The following is a 14,554-nucleotide window of genomic DNA, read 5'->3' on the forward strand; positions in this document are numbered from 1 at the left end:
ACTGAAACTTTAATTCCTTTTTGTTTTCCTGTGTTGGTGCAAAAGCAGCGGGGAGTCAGAGTGCCTACTGCTTTAGCAATAATCAAGGCAGTGGCCTCGGATGGTACCTGTAGCTGTAGAAAAGCCAGGTCAATTTAAGAAGATACTTGATGAAGCATACAAATTACTAATTGTATTAAATTACACCCTTGAGCACACATCTTTTTTTAAATTGTGTGAGGCAAAGTGAGGTGTAGCATAAACGTTCTTACGCTGTATATTAAACTATGTGTATCAAGAAAAAGTGTTTGTGTGAGTGCTTGAATTGTAACCTGAACTAGCTGGGCATTATTCTTTTTCGTTTTGTTTTGTGTTGTTTTCACAGAACAGCATTTTTAGTTGATAGAAACACAGACAAATTGTGTTTATTCAGCATTAAGAACTGGGCAAATATTTTTTCAAAAATAAAGTGGCCCTGGCCAGATAGCTCAGTTGGTTGAAGCACAGAAGTGACCGGTTTGATCCCTGGTCAGGGCACACACAGGGACAGATAAATGTTCCTGTCTCTTGCTCTTTCCTTCTTCTCTCACTAAAACAGTGGTTCTCAACCTGTGGGTCGCGACCCCTGTGTTTGGGTCATTCGACCCCCGCCAGGGTCGCGACCCTCAGGTTGAGAACCGCTGCACTAAAATCAATAAATAAAAATTTAAAAAAAAGTGAGCCTGTCACTTCAAGGATATTATGTTGGTAACAATAAAATATAAGCTTTCATAAGATATTTGAATTTTGGAAAACCTGTATTTGCTGCTGTGAGCTCAATAGCTTCCCAATCCTTAAAGACTTTTCAATATTGTCAATGGTAGTGTTTAAAAATGTGATTTTTTGATCTTGTATAACAGAATGAGTCCACATTTATAAGAACCACATACATTTGTGACCTATGTATTATGTTACAAAACTATGAATGAGTTAAAAAAAATTTTCCATTCAAAGTAAAAGAAAGTCCAGTGGATTTTATCATAACAGTACAAAAGTTCACTGTGTGACTTCAGATTCCATGGTACAACTACCAGTTGGAAGGAGGCAGGGGGCAGCCTTCCCTGCAGATGCAGAGATGCAGATCTTTGAGAAGACTCTGAGTGGAGCCCTGGAGGTGGAGCCAAGTGACACCATGAGAATGTCAAAGCTAAAATCCAAGACAAGGAGGGCATCCCACCTGACTGTAGGAAAATTGCTGGAGATCAGATGCTGCCTGAAACAAGTCTTTGGTGCGGACTTTGGAACGCCAAGTCCTGAGGGGTCAGAATGCTGCCTGGTCAAGCACTGTTAAGGTTGTTTAAAGCAGCTGATTCCTATAGCCATTTTCTGCATACCTGAGAGATTTTAGTTAGTCATCCTTCTCTGCACCTGAACCCATGTCTGCTAATTTAACTCATGTTCTGCCATTTGCTTGATGATTAAAGAAACAAATATGACAAGGCTGCAGAGATCTGGGCTCTCAGTTGTAGAGGAGTCCCCTGTAGCCATCTTTTCTTTATGTTGTGTCTTGTGGGTTTTTTCTTAAGTCCTGCAGCACCTTCCTCTCGTGCACACCCATTGCCAAAATGGTCTGAACACCAGACCAGCAGTATCTCATATTGCAAGCAAACAGCTGGAGGTGCATACTCTCTCAGATGACAGTATTCAAAAAGAGTCCACCCTTGCACTTCGAGCTCTTCCTCCACCAGCTCACCAGAAGACCAATGAACCTCTTTCTTCCTTTTCTCTCTTTTATTGCGGTAAAGCATGGGCTCATGAACTAGGCACCTGACCTCCATTGACCTCCATCGGTTCCCTCACATATCCCACATGGATGCAGGACTCTCTTGGGCCATGCCCCGTTGCATACAAATGTATGTGAGAAAAACACTTTTCCTTCTGACTAGCATGCCCCCTCCTCGCTTTTTGTCTGGCAGAACCTCAGGCTTTCTGTATGACTCAGATTGAATATTGCTTATTCAGGCAAGTTGTCCTGAGGCCTCCAGAGGGCAGGTCCCATGATTCTTGTGCCTGTCCTTTAGCCATGCTTTCTAAATAATTGGTTTTGCACAATTACCTATATCTATGTATAATTATATGTGTGTCACCACCAATCATGTGTCTAAAAACACACAAAAATAGAAACATTCAAGTATGGGATTAAAATATATATATATAAAGACAAGTGATAATATGTCTTCTTGTCTCTCTCCCCACCCAAACCCAGGGTGCACAGGCTTTGCCCAGAATTCTATCATGTTTATAACTTCTAGTACAATTTATTATAATTTCTGTTTCCATACCTAGTTTAATTTGCCTTTGTATCAACACCATTCCTGACACAAAGTAGGTCCTTATAAATACTTGTAGAATTAATTTATATAACATTAGAAATCACATTTTATAAATAGATAGTATCAAGTTCTCATACTTTCTCAGTAATGACAGGTTGTAGCAATTGGTGTATTGACTGATATATCTGAACAATGCAGTTTATTTATTTATTTTTTACAGAGAAAGAGAGGGATAAACAGGGACGGAGAGAGATGAGAAGCATCAATCAGTTTTTCGTTGCGCGTTGCAACACCTTAGTTGTTCATTGATTGCTTTCTCATATGTGCCTTGACCGCGGGCTTTCAGCAGACCGAGTAACCCCGTGCTGGAGCCAGCAACCTTGGGTTCAAGCTGGTGGGCTTTTGCTCAAACCAGGTGAGCCCGCGCTCAAGTTGGCAACCTCAGGGTCTCGAACCTGGGTCCTCTGCATCCCAGTCCAACGCTCTATCCACTGCGCCACCGCCTGGTCAGGCTGAACAATGTAGTTTAAAAGTAAGTGCTTTTTTGGCCCTGGCCGGTTGGCTCAGTGGTAGAGCGTCGGCCTGGCGTGCAGGAGTCCCAGGTTCGATTCCCGGCCAGGGCACACAGGAGAAGCGCCCATCTGCTTCTCCACCCCTCCCCCTCCTTCCTCTCTGTCTCTCTCTTACCCTCCGCAGCCGAGGCTCCATTGGAGCAAAGATGCCGGGCGCTGAGGATGGCTCTGTGGCCTCTGCCTCAGGCACTAGAATGGCTCTGGATACAACAGAGCGATGCCCCAGAGGGGCAGAGCATCGCCCCTGGTGGGCATACTGGGTGGATCCCGGTCCGGTGCACGCGGGAGTCTGTCTGACTGCCTCCCCGTTTCCAGCTTCGGAAAAATGAAAAAACAAACAAACAAAAAAAGTAAATGCTTTTTCATTTAAGCTCTCCCGACCTTTGTCTCAGGCTTTCTCTTCTGTAATCCTGGGTTTACGCCTTCGGGCACCAATGAATGACAATCCAATCCTGGGTCTGGGGCTGACCAAAATTCCAGTTCTGGGCTGGTTTTTGAAAGAAGGTATTTTAGACAGAAGCATCTCATCTAGGACTGGGTAGTTAAATTGCAAATCTGAAAGTTTCCCCAAAGAAGTTATAAGCCCAGTTATTGAGTAAACCTTGAATTGGAGATTAAAAAAAAAAGGAATATACTTTAAATAATCACAGTTCCTATTTCTGAAAATTTTATTCAGTTTTGGCATTCAGGGTTCAGTACTTTTTCTGATGGACATTATCTGGCTAGAAAATATTCCTTAAAAAAAATAGAATCTTTAGGCCTGACCTGTGGTGGCGCAGTGGATAAAGCGTCAACCTGGAAATGCTGAGGTCGCTGGTTCGAAACCCTGGGCTTGCCTGGTCAAGGCACATATGGGAGTTGATTCTTCCAGCTCCTCCCCCCTTCTCTCTCTCTGTCTCCTCTCTCTCTCTCTCTCTCTCTTTCTCTGTCTCTCTCTTCTCTAAAAATGAATTTTAAAAAATAGAATCATTAAAAAATACTGTCACATCTTGGTCCCCTACATTGTTCAGTCTAGTCATTAAATTATACAGCTGACGGCCATGCTATGTAGGCAACAACCTATGAATGAGTTAATAATTAAGTGTGGGAGTCCTAAGAGGGGAGCTTGTGCCCCTGCCTGATGGGGCAGCAGCCATGAGTGCATGTTGACTCTACATCGGTGGCCCCCAACCCCCAGGCCGCGGACTGGTACTGGTCTGTGGGCCATTTGGTACCAGTCCACAGAGAAAGAATAAATAACTTACATTATTTCCGTTTTATTTATATTTAAGTCTGAATGATGCTTTATTTTTTAAAAATGACCAGATTCCCTCTGTTACATCCGTTAAGACCTACTCTTGACACTTGTCTCGGTCACGTGATACATTTATCCTTCCCACCCTAAAGGCCGGTCCTTGAAAATATTTTCTGACATTAAACCAGTCTGTGCCCCAAAAAAGGTTGGGGGCCACTGCTCTACATGATGCTCTATAGCTTCACTTCCCAACATCCTTCCAATAAACTCCCAAACAGCTTGTTTTAAAAAAGCCAACTTGAAATAGGTCTATAGTCTCGGCTGAGCACTTATTCTTTGTTTTGTTGTGTTTACTTCTCCCTGAAGACATCATTAAATTTCCACTAAGGGCCATTTGGACACAAAAATACAGGTGAGCTATTAGAATTCTACTTTAGTTTGAAAACTAAAGTTTCCCCATAAGGAAACTGATGGTTGATGGGATGCTGTTGAAGGAGTTTAGGCTTTGAGTTGGTGTTTGAAGTAAGAAACCACTCATCTGTCTTTCACCTTGAGGATTTATTCCTAAATGTCTCACATCCAAGAAACAGTAGTCCAAGTACTACCTGAACAATCACCCCCATGGCTGGGTGAGGATGAAGCTGGACACCTAGGGCTTAGGCAATATTCGGGGTGAATATAACTGAATATGGATTTTTCTCTTGCAATGTGGTTGTTCTATGTCAGGTGTTCCCAGCAGGGTTCTGCCTTCTCCCTACAGGGAGCAGAGTGAGTGAGACTGCAAGCTCTATGCCTTGCCTTGAGGAGCAGCAGTTGTTCTTCTGGATTGCTAGTTCTGGGAGTGCTCTGGACCTTAGTTTCATCTTTCTTCACCATTATCTCCCCTCTGCACCTCACAAGAACATCCCAGCTGGCAACCCTGTTTCCACATTCCCTATGGCATAGACCTGTGCTACAGTAGGGTAACCACAAGCCACATGAGGCTATTAAGGACTTGAAATGTGACTATTCTGAAAAGGAGCAGTAAGATAAAATATACAACAGATTTCAAAGATTTAATATAAAATATTATATAAATTATCTCAATAATTTTTATATTGATTACATGTACTATTAATAATTTAGCTATGTTAGGTTAAATTAAACATTAAAATTATTTTCATCTGTTTCTTTTTACTTCTTAATGTGGCTACTAGAAAACTTTAAATTGCACTTACAACTCGCATTGTGGCTCACATTGTATTTGTGCTGGACAGAGCTGCTTGGACCCCACGCAGCACCGAGAATGATCCTTTGAGAATCATGACTCCTCTACACAAAACTCCCCAATGGCTTTACACCTCAGTCAGAGGTAAATAAAAGATCTTAGTTGTGGCCTATAAGGTCTGTGATTATCATAGATGATCCCAGCTACCTCTATGACTCTCACCCTATCACTTCTCCCTTTGTCACTCCATTCAGGGCTCACTGGCCTCCTTGCTACTTGCTGAACACACCAACCAAGCTCCTACCCCAGGGCCTTTGCATGTATTTTTCCCTCTGCTTAGAATCTGTCCCCCAGATATCTGTATCATCTCTCAGTTTCTTTAGGTCTCTGCTCATTTGTCATCACCGTATTTAAAAAAGGATCCCATGCACACTAATGCACAGGTACACACACACACAGTCCCCTGTACCATGCTCCTTCCTTACTCTGCTTTAGTTTTCTTCATAGTTCTTACCACAGGCTGTCATGTAGGGGGAGTCTCCTTCTATTAAAATGTAAACTCTCTGAGGGCAAGGTTTTTGTGTATTGTTTACTGCAGAAAACCAAGGGCTTAGCTGAGAGCCTGGCATGTCAGAGACACTTGGTGAATGTTTGTTGAGTGAATGAGTGCCAAAGTGGTGAATGTGTGTGGATCCAGGGGAAACAAGGCCAGGGGCCCCTCAGGTTGGCCACTGGCCTAAGAAAATGATCCCCTCCACCACCAAAGAACTCACCTCCCCATGAGGTACAGCCTTATGGCCACAGGGGGCCCTTGTCTGACTTTGTTCTTTATAGAAATGCAAAGAGGTGACTACTGCAAGGCAGGGCCTGGGGATGCAGGTGCCATCCAAATATTATCAACGCTAACACAGCTCACAAGTCTTCTTGTGTGAGTCCTTTTTCTGCTTCCCTTTGTTCCTCCTGCCTCTCCTTTCCCTCCCTTCCTAGCATAGCTAAAACAGAATACAGTGTTTTAAAATTCTTGGGTAAAATCAAGAAAGCCATGAAATACAAACAGCATAAAATCAGTCATTGCTGTACTTGGGCAGTGACCCACAATGACTAGAGTCACATCACAGGTTGATTCAATTTTCAGGAGCAAGGCCTGGCTTCCTCCAGCTTGAGTTCCCATCTGTCTTTGTCACGTGTGCCCTCATCCCCCATTACCCAGTGTAGTCCTGATCTTTCACTTCAATTCCAGGAGAAACTAGAGTGTCCCACCTGTCTTGTTACATACCCTTGCTTTCTGAAGATAGCGAGCTCCCAGTTTAGTCACTCTAAATACATGAACCCCCAGCCCTTCCAGGCAGCTCCCCCCCCCCCCCCGGGCTTTCAGATTCATCCCCATGGCTGTTCCCACTCCTGCTGGACTTAGGGCAGCCTCTCTGGGAAGATCTAACAGCTCTGGGAAGATCTAACAGCTCAACTAATAGGGAAATACAGTACCCCAGGGCAGGAGAGTCTCCTAGAACAGCCTTGCCCCCCAGAACAGCCTGCAGACCCATTCTCCTTCCCCCTGGGAGGGTTAGGATCTGCTGGGTGTGAGGTCAGACAGGAGCTCTGTCCTTGGCAACACCTCTGAAGCCTCACCAGACACTAACCTGTGCCTCTAATGGAACAAAAATGCTCGTGTTCTTTGGCACTTACTGTTAGGGATTGGCGGCTTAGGCCATGTTTGAAGAAAGAGGAGCTACTTAAAAGCACTGTATTGTCTCCTCGGATTGCCTGTGCCCACACTCACACACACTGGCTCTCCCAGCCTGCCAGCCAGTGCCCTAAGCCCTTGCCCTCCCCTTTTATCAAGAGAAGACTCCTGTATTTAACAACTGGTTGGCCGCTTGCTTACCAGTGTTCTTTAGGAAATAAGCTAATCCAGCAGAGCCCCTCTCATTTGTAAAATGAGGATGGGATAGAAGGGACCTATCTCAGAGGGACCCTGAGAGGTTTTCTGGAAAACATGCGTGCTGCCCAGGGGCTCTCCTCTTCCCAGTGGAAGTGCTGTGCCCGCTGCAGCTGCAGGGCCTGACGCTGCCACACAAGTGAAGGCCCACGGCAGGAAGAGAGCCAACAGGAAGCAGAGCTCAGCTGAGACATGAACTGGGAAAGGGGGCAAGTCCTGGTGAGCCCACGGGAGGCCCTCGATATGGCTAAACCTATACCAGAGACACCCCAAAGCTTCCAAGTTCTGTGAATCAATAAACTCCATTTTTTTGTTGTTTGTTGTTGGTTTTTATTGTTCCCTGCAAATGCAAACACCTAAACTAAAATACTGCTTTGCTGTGATGATGATGGCTCTTCATTTTGGCAGGTTTGTATAAGATTTTCATGAGTCTCTGGCTCCCTTGGGTGGCAGAATAAATTCAAGTTTCTAGTATTCTTGCTTTCTACATAAGCAATCTCATTTCTACAGTTCAGTGACACAACTCCTCTGGTGTCTGACACACTGGCTTTACTCTTAGCCCACAAATGCTTGGATAGACTTCTTTTTTGTAGTCCACTTATCTCCCGGCTGTGGTGGTGCTGCCTGCAGGAAGCTGGGTGAATGACCTCACTGGTCCTGTTTGGGGTGGCCCTTGGCTTTGGGTCAATGGTATAACAAGTGGTCCATGCCAGGGGGGGTAGTGGGTCACCCTCCTTTAGAAGCATCTAGGACACAAAACACCATTTTGAAATTGTTGAGATTTTGCCAATCAAATGTGCAAACCAGCCCAGAGTCCATGATGTTTAAAAGGCCTGGGCCCGCGAACAGGCCTCATCTGGATAACTTCAAATGAGGAAGGTGCAAAATTGAAAAAAAATTCAGGCTGTAATTTGTTAAGGACATGTTTCTAAACAAAAGGTTTGGCTATACTGATTTTATCGTCATCTGTTTTCCTGGAGAGCCATTACTATTGTAACATCAACAAGGTCCCTGAAACCCTTACCAGCCTTTTAGTTCTCAGATACCATCTCTGGAAAGACATCCTTAGTAATGGACACTCTGTTGTGCTCATGTTTTTACATAACTGTTCCTCATTCCTGACCATGACCCTTGTTGCTTTCCAGAAACACTAAGTGGCTCATCCTCATGGGCCGGTCCATCTTCTCTGTATTTGCCTTCTCTGAGAGGGAAACAGAGGCCCCTTCCTCCAGCCCTCACCTCAGCTCAGGGGTCTGCTACACATCCCTGGCCCAGGCTGAACTGCGTGTCCTGCTTCTGCTTGCAATACTGTTCCATGCACAGTGTTGCCTTACCATGATTACATGGCATCACTATTTGTCAGTGGGTGTCCCTGATTAGATTGAGATGTTTGAGGTGTGGTCTTTATCACTTTATTTCTTTAAACCAAGTGCTTTCTAGCACAGGGCTTAGCCCAAAGTTTATTAAATGAATATGTACATTAGAAGGACAGGAAAGCATAAAATAGCATTTGTCATCCAGATGCCTTATAGCAGTGTGGTGGGGACTTCCCAAGACAGCACCAGTAAATGTCCAGGAGGCACCCTTAGCACAAAGTGGCCACGAATGTCAACTCACTGATGGGGGACTCACATTCCGAAGGTGCAAATGCTGCAAGGGCGTATGCAGCTGCCCAGTCACACAGGTGCAATGAGAGCTGAGGTGTGTGAAGAGCTCTCTCTCATCCCTAAGCTCTGGGCTTCCCCTGAACTCCCTGGGGCCCTTTGCTTACACCTCCCAGTACCACTCATCCCAGCAGGTGGGCAAACATTGTTCGTTGTTGTTGTTAATAATCTTTGAATCAACTGTAATACTTTTACAGAAATACTTTGTGGAATTCTACAAGAGGAATTCCACAAATATTTGTTGGATGAACGGATGAATGCCTGGACTTGGGGAAACTTCCACTGCTCAACACAGGCCGGGCTGGTGTGGTTCTGTATTATTCCCTTGGAGGGGCTGATATCAGATCCATTAGGCAGAAACATAGTGTTATAAAATAACATTGAAGGGTTTTAAGAACAATGTAACAGAAATAAAGGTAAAGAAAATAAAGCCAGGTTAATCTTTCCAGGGCAGTGACAAAGTAAACATCTCCGAAATACATAGCCTTAGGAATCTTTCACAAGTATGTATTTTTACCTTCCTGCTAAAATTGGATTCTCTGATTTTGAATTATCTGTAAAGATATTAACATGTACTGGTCTAATTTTTTTTTTTAATCTGTGGACTGTCGATTATCTAAACAGTTTGCACTCAGTCAAGTAAACAGGGCCATGTTGTCTTACTGGGAGAGGTTTACAGAGGAATGAAGGTAACTGGCGGTATCCCAGGTGACTAGATCAATCAAGGAGGTAACTGAACTGCTCTTGCCCATGCTCCTTGTGCGTGGCAGGTGCTTTCCTTGTTATATTATTTAATTGGTCTACATTCTACTACAGTGTGGTGGGACTTCCGATCCACATTTTATAGGTAAGATTTCAGAGATGTTACCTTGTTGCGGAAGGCTGCAATGCCAGGCGTGACACCCAAACCCTTCTGACTCCAGACAGTCTAGCATATAGACTGTATCTCTCACTACCCCAGCACTGCAGCCTGCGGGCTGGTCCTGCACCTGGCCGGGGCCATCACCATATCCACAGGGCAGACTGTTCTTATCCATCATGGCTGAAGCCAGGGCTACTCTGTATGAGCAAAGTGCACAGTGGACTAGTTAGAAAAATAATTCAAGCTGAGGCTAATGAATATTTTCATTATGTAATTGGCAAGGATGCACTTAGAAGCCCAAAGCTTTGGTCATATTGGCTTTATTTTAGCACGACTAAAGTCCTGGAGACCCACTGCTATTGAAAAAAGTTAACATGGTCCTTGGAAACTTCCTTGGAAACAGACCAAGGCTCCTCAATACTACAGAACCTCCATCCCTGCCAAGCAACCCCACAACCTATTAGACACACTTTACTCTGCCCCAGGAAGAATTGTGATTCTGTTCAAGGACAAAGGTGACCCTCAAGGACATGTCATAGGTCATAGTGGTTAGAGTGGGGTTTCCTGTACTCTCAAGAATCAGAAAAGGTCTGTTCTTCCATCATCCCCCCCAAGGGTAATGAGCCTAGATTATACTCCCTTCTCCCTAGATATCCTCACTACCCTGGAATAAGGCAGACCAGTGCAGGACACCAGGGAACAGTCTGTTGTGGTTAGTTCTAGGCATCAGGGGCACCTTTACACTGCCGGGCAGCTAGCTGATGCTGTAGCACTGCAGGGCTGTCTCTGGCCAGTTAGGCTGCTCAGTCTTGGGAAGGCCAAAGAAAGATAGGGACAGAACATGTATACACTGCTTAAGCACCTTGGCATAGGGAGCAGTGGATTTGCATTCTGGGACACTGAGGAGATACATTCAACAATGAATGAGGAAGCTTGAGTCAGGCAGAGAAAGGCAGGTCTGAAACTCAGGACAGACATTCCTCTTTCTCTTGGGCTGACCCTGTTCCCTCCTTTCACAAAGGAGAAGAGTTTATCTTGTACTATTGTCAAAAAGTAACCAGGGTTGCTAAATGGTCACTTCCTCAGAAGAGAACCTTTGCAAGCATAAAATGAAATAACATATTTGTGGAATACAGAAGATTTTATTTTGTATTTTTCCGAAGTGAGAAGTGGGGAAAGACAGACTCCCACAAGCGCCCGACCAGGATCCACCCAGCATGCCCACCAGGGGGCGATGCTCTGCCCCTCTGGGGTGTTGCTCCATTGCGGCCGGAGGCATTCTAGCACTGGAGGCAGAAGCCATGGAGCCGTTCTCAGCACCCAGGCCAACTTTGCTCCAATGGAGCTTTGGCTGCAGGAGGGGAAGAGACAGAAAAGAGAGGACGGGCAGAGAAGCAGATGGGCGCTTCTCCTATGTGCCCTGGCTGGGAATCGAACCTGGGAGTTACACAAGCCAGGTCGACGCTCTACCGCTGAGCCTACCAGCCAGGGCCACGAAAGATTTTTTAATGAAAGATACCCATTTACAAACTTCCTCAGGAAAAACAGGCTTGACACATAATTTAAATAGTTGGTTTCAGGGTCATTAATCAGCAATATCAGCTTCCTCACGGTCACTGCATTTTCCCCTCTCCCAGAGGTTGTAAGGTGTCTCCTCAAATGCTTTACTCACTCCTCCTAACATACCTTACTCCTTATGTCAGCAGATGTAGAAAGCAGTCAGAAGGCATGAGCAATGGTTCTGGAGTGATTCATCATTCAGAAGCAGCAAGAAATATCCCTTTTCACTGTTTTTCCTTTATGTAGGATTAAATCAAACAACTTGAATTTGCATGACTCTTAGTTCTCACGTCTGTCTCTTTTCCACATCATTCCAGTTATCTGCTATTAGACAACTGACCTTTGTGATTATATCCATCCTTGCCAAGAGTTGACTTTGTAAGCAGGTAGCCAGCTCTCTTAAACTTTCTAGAAGGATTTCACCTCACTGGCACACCTGAGGTAAGACGAGTCCAACTTGCCCAACAAAAATAAATCCTGAAAATGTTATTTATTCCACCACTCCCACCCTCCTCCATGGATCATTAAGTCACTGCAGTTCCAAGGACTAATGTGAGACCCAAGGATGGCATTTATAATGTCAACATCACTGAAGCTCAGACATATCCTGGTTTCAGAATCCATTTGACATAAAAAAATATGCCAACCCTTTAGTGGTTGTCCCCACCCCTCTAAAATGAAGGCACTTCCTTTCAACAGGGTAATTCAAGTAGTCTGTATGAAAATGACTCATCCTTATGTATAAGGACTTTCATTTACCTGATTATAGTTCAGAATAGAGAAGTTACAGGACACTGACTCCTTTCCTTTTTCTCACATGTGTGGATGAAACTAAGAAAAGAAGACAAGAGAAATCTATTTCTGGCATATGAATTTTGTTTTCAGTGTGAAAAATCGGAATATTATATACGGCAACAATGATCTTGGTTATCCAAATATTTAATTTCTTCCACTATAACAGAATTGTTAAGGTGGTCATAAATGTAAGAACTACTTAATAATTTTCAGTAACTGCAGGCATTCTGATTGTTAGTTCCTAAGTAAAAAAACTGAGACAAAGAAGTGATGAGTCATTGTCTGAAGAAAATAATTTATAATCATAAAAACATTTCTTAACCTCAGTCAAAATTAACTCCTTGGAATGGGCAGGGCACATCTTCACAATAGCAAGCCACGTGCTAAATAAGACATATGACCCCTCCCCACACTGATCACATGGAAGACAGGCTGGAGTTGTCTCATTCATAGCTACTATTACATCTTAGCCTCTATGGTTCAGGAATCAAACATTACTTTATCTCAAAAACATGTCCTAAAATTATGCCTTTTTCATGTCACTTAAGTTTACATAAAATCTTGTAAACATGTTAGCAGTGGTTCTCAATCAGAGAACTTTTTTTTTCTTTCTGCTACTGCACCTAGTGGGTAGAGGCCTGGGATACTGTTAAATACCCTATAATGCACAGAACAATGGCCCACAAAAGAATTATCTGGTCTAATAGGTGAACAGTGCCAAAGATGAAAAACCCTGTATTAGAGGAAAACTGATAAATGTCTTTTTTCCAATGAGTTGATGATATGCTTTTATCATTCAACCATTCACCTAATATTTATTGAGCATCTACAAAGCACTGTGAAGAAGAACACAAAGATCACTGGTTTCCTGAACCACACAATTCAGAGGGGAAATAAGTAAATAAGATAATTGTAGGCTGTGGTATTTAACTGTAAAATAAATGGGTAACAACAGGGTGTAATCAGGAGGTGCATTAATGATATGGTCAGGAACTTACCTTCCTGAGGAAATTAGAATGTTTTTTGACAGCAAAGAACAGAAACTCCTAATTCTGACTTAATCAATAAGGAAATGTTTAAGTTCACATAACTTAAGTCCAGAGGAAGGGTTGGTCTCAGGACTGGCTTAAAACCTGGGCTCCAACTTCTACCCAACTCCAAATGCCAGCTTCCTCTTCAGGAAGGTAGTAAGGTATCTCATAACGATGGCCCCTACACATCCACCTGTTCCAATAAATAAATAAATAAATAAATAAATAAGGTAGACTTGATTAGATAAAAGGGGGTACAAAAATGTACATCTTAGCCTCCACAGCAATGAGTTGAGATAGAAGTTTCTGGCTTTTTCTTTAATTTACTACTATTATTACTACGATTTTAGGAATGCCTACTAACACACTGGATGATTTAGTTATATCTAATCCTTTCAAATTCCCAGCAACATGTGTATTATCATTTTACAAATGAGGAAACGGGGGCCCACAAAAGAATTTTAAGGTTACATAGCTATTACCTACCAGTGACATGTTTAGTGCTTTACATGCGTTTTCAATTACACGCACCCTATGAAGTGGAAAACAGAAAGATTTAGTAGTTTCTCAAGGTCACACAGCTGGCAAATTTATAAGTATATATAGTCAAAATTCAGGCCCCCTGAAGTCTTAACTCCAGAAGGGCCGGTACTCTTACAAGCTGCACTCCTGAGTATATTACTATTGACCCAGGATTTAAATCTGATCCAAATGTTTGGCTTCAAAGACCAAGAACTATTCTTTTTGTCTTTTCTGCAAAAGTTTTCTCATATAAAATGTGGGGAGCAGACCAAAAAATTCTCAAAGTTCTATTTCTGTCTAAAAGTGCTATCATTCCGTGGATTTTAATATGGTTTTAATACGCAAAAAGTGGTGAGGGTATTTTTGTAAGGCACAACAAAAATAATAATACCTAGCTATATTTTCAAATTTAATAATACTTGATTAAGCAGCCTGTCTCAATGCCAGCCCGTCCACCAGGAAAAAAAAAAATTAGTATTTTATTATTCGCGGGCACACACACACACAGAAAATTCTGCTGGCTGATGACCACAAGAACATTTAACACAAACCCAATTCTTATCATTCGCGTTTTAAACGGAAAATCCGTCTCCACAGTTCACCAGTTGCGGCGTTTCTAGACATCAGAAACCAATATGAAACCAACCCGCACTCACAGCAGTTCCAGAACGCGCGCAAAAACGCGAGAACCAGCTCGCGGAAGTTTCCCAAGACAAAGCCGAGTCCCAGCACGCACCGCGGCCGGGACTAAAAGTCCCATCATGCCAGGGGCACACCGACTGCCTGCAGGACTACATTTCCCGACACGCTCTCCAGACAACTTGTCGACCCCTCAGCGTCGGGGGCGGAGGCGGTGTCTCTTTCATTTTGCTCATTC

General features: G+C 43.5%; 1 long non-coding RNA gene across 2 annotated transcripts; it reads right to left on the reverse strand.

The window, feature by feature from the left end:
• Window positions 1-10,902: 10,902 nt before the first annotated feature.
• Window positions 10,903-14,341, reverse strand: LOC136325093 (uncharacterized). 2 transcript variants are annotated; one of them, XR_010729201.1, is made up of 7 exons: window positions 14,229-14,341; window positions 13,642-13,687; window positions 13,123-13,348; window positions 12,089-12,160; window positions 11,670-11,785; window positions 11,456-11,565; window positions 10,903-11,120 (listed from the first exon to the last, which is right to left on the reverse strand). It is a non-coding gene; the product is annotated as an uncharacterized lncRNA (long non-coding RNA). The 2 variants fall into 2 exon arrangements; XR_010729200.1 differs by lacking the exon at window positions 11,670-11,785.
• Between the last annotated feature and the right edge of the window lie 213 nt (window positions 14,342-14,554).

This window comes from Saccopteryx bilineata, chromosome 2, assembly GCF_036850765.1.
Source record: "Saccopteryx bilineata isolate mSacBil1 chromosome 2, mSacBil1_pri_phased_curated, whole genome shotgun sequence".
In the NCBI taxonomy this organism is placed as follows: domain Eukaryota; kingdom Metazoa; phylum Chordata; class Mammalia; order Chiroptera; family Emballonuridae; genus Saccopteryx; species Saccopteryx bilineata.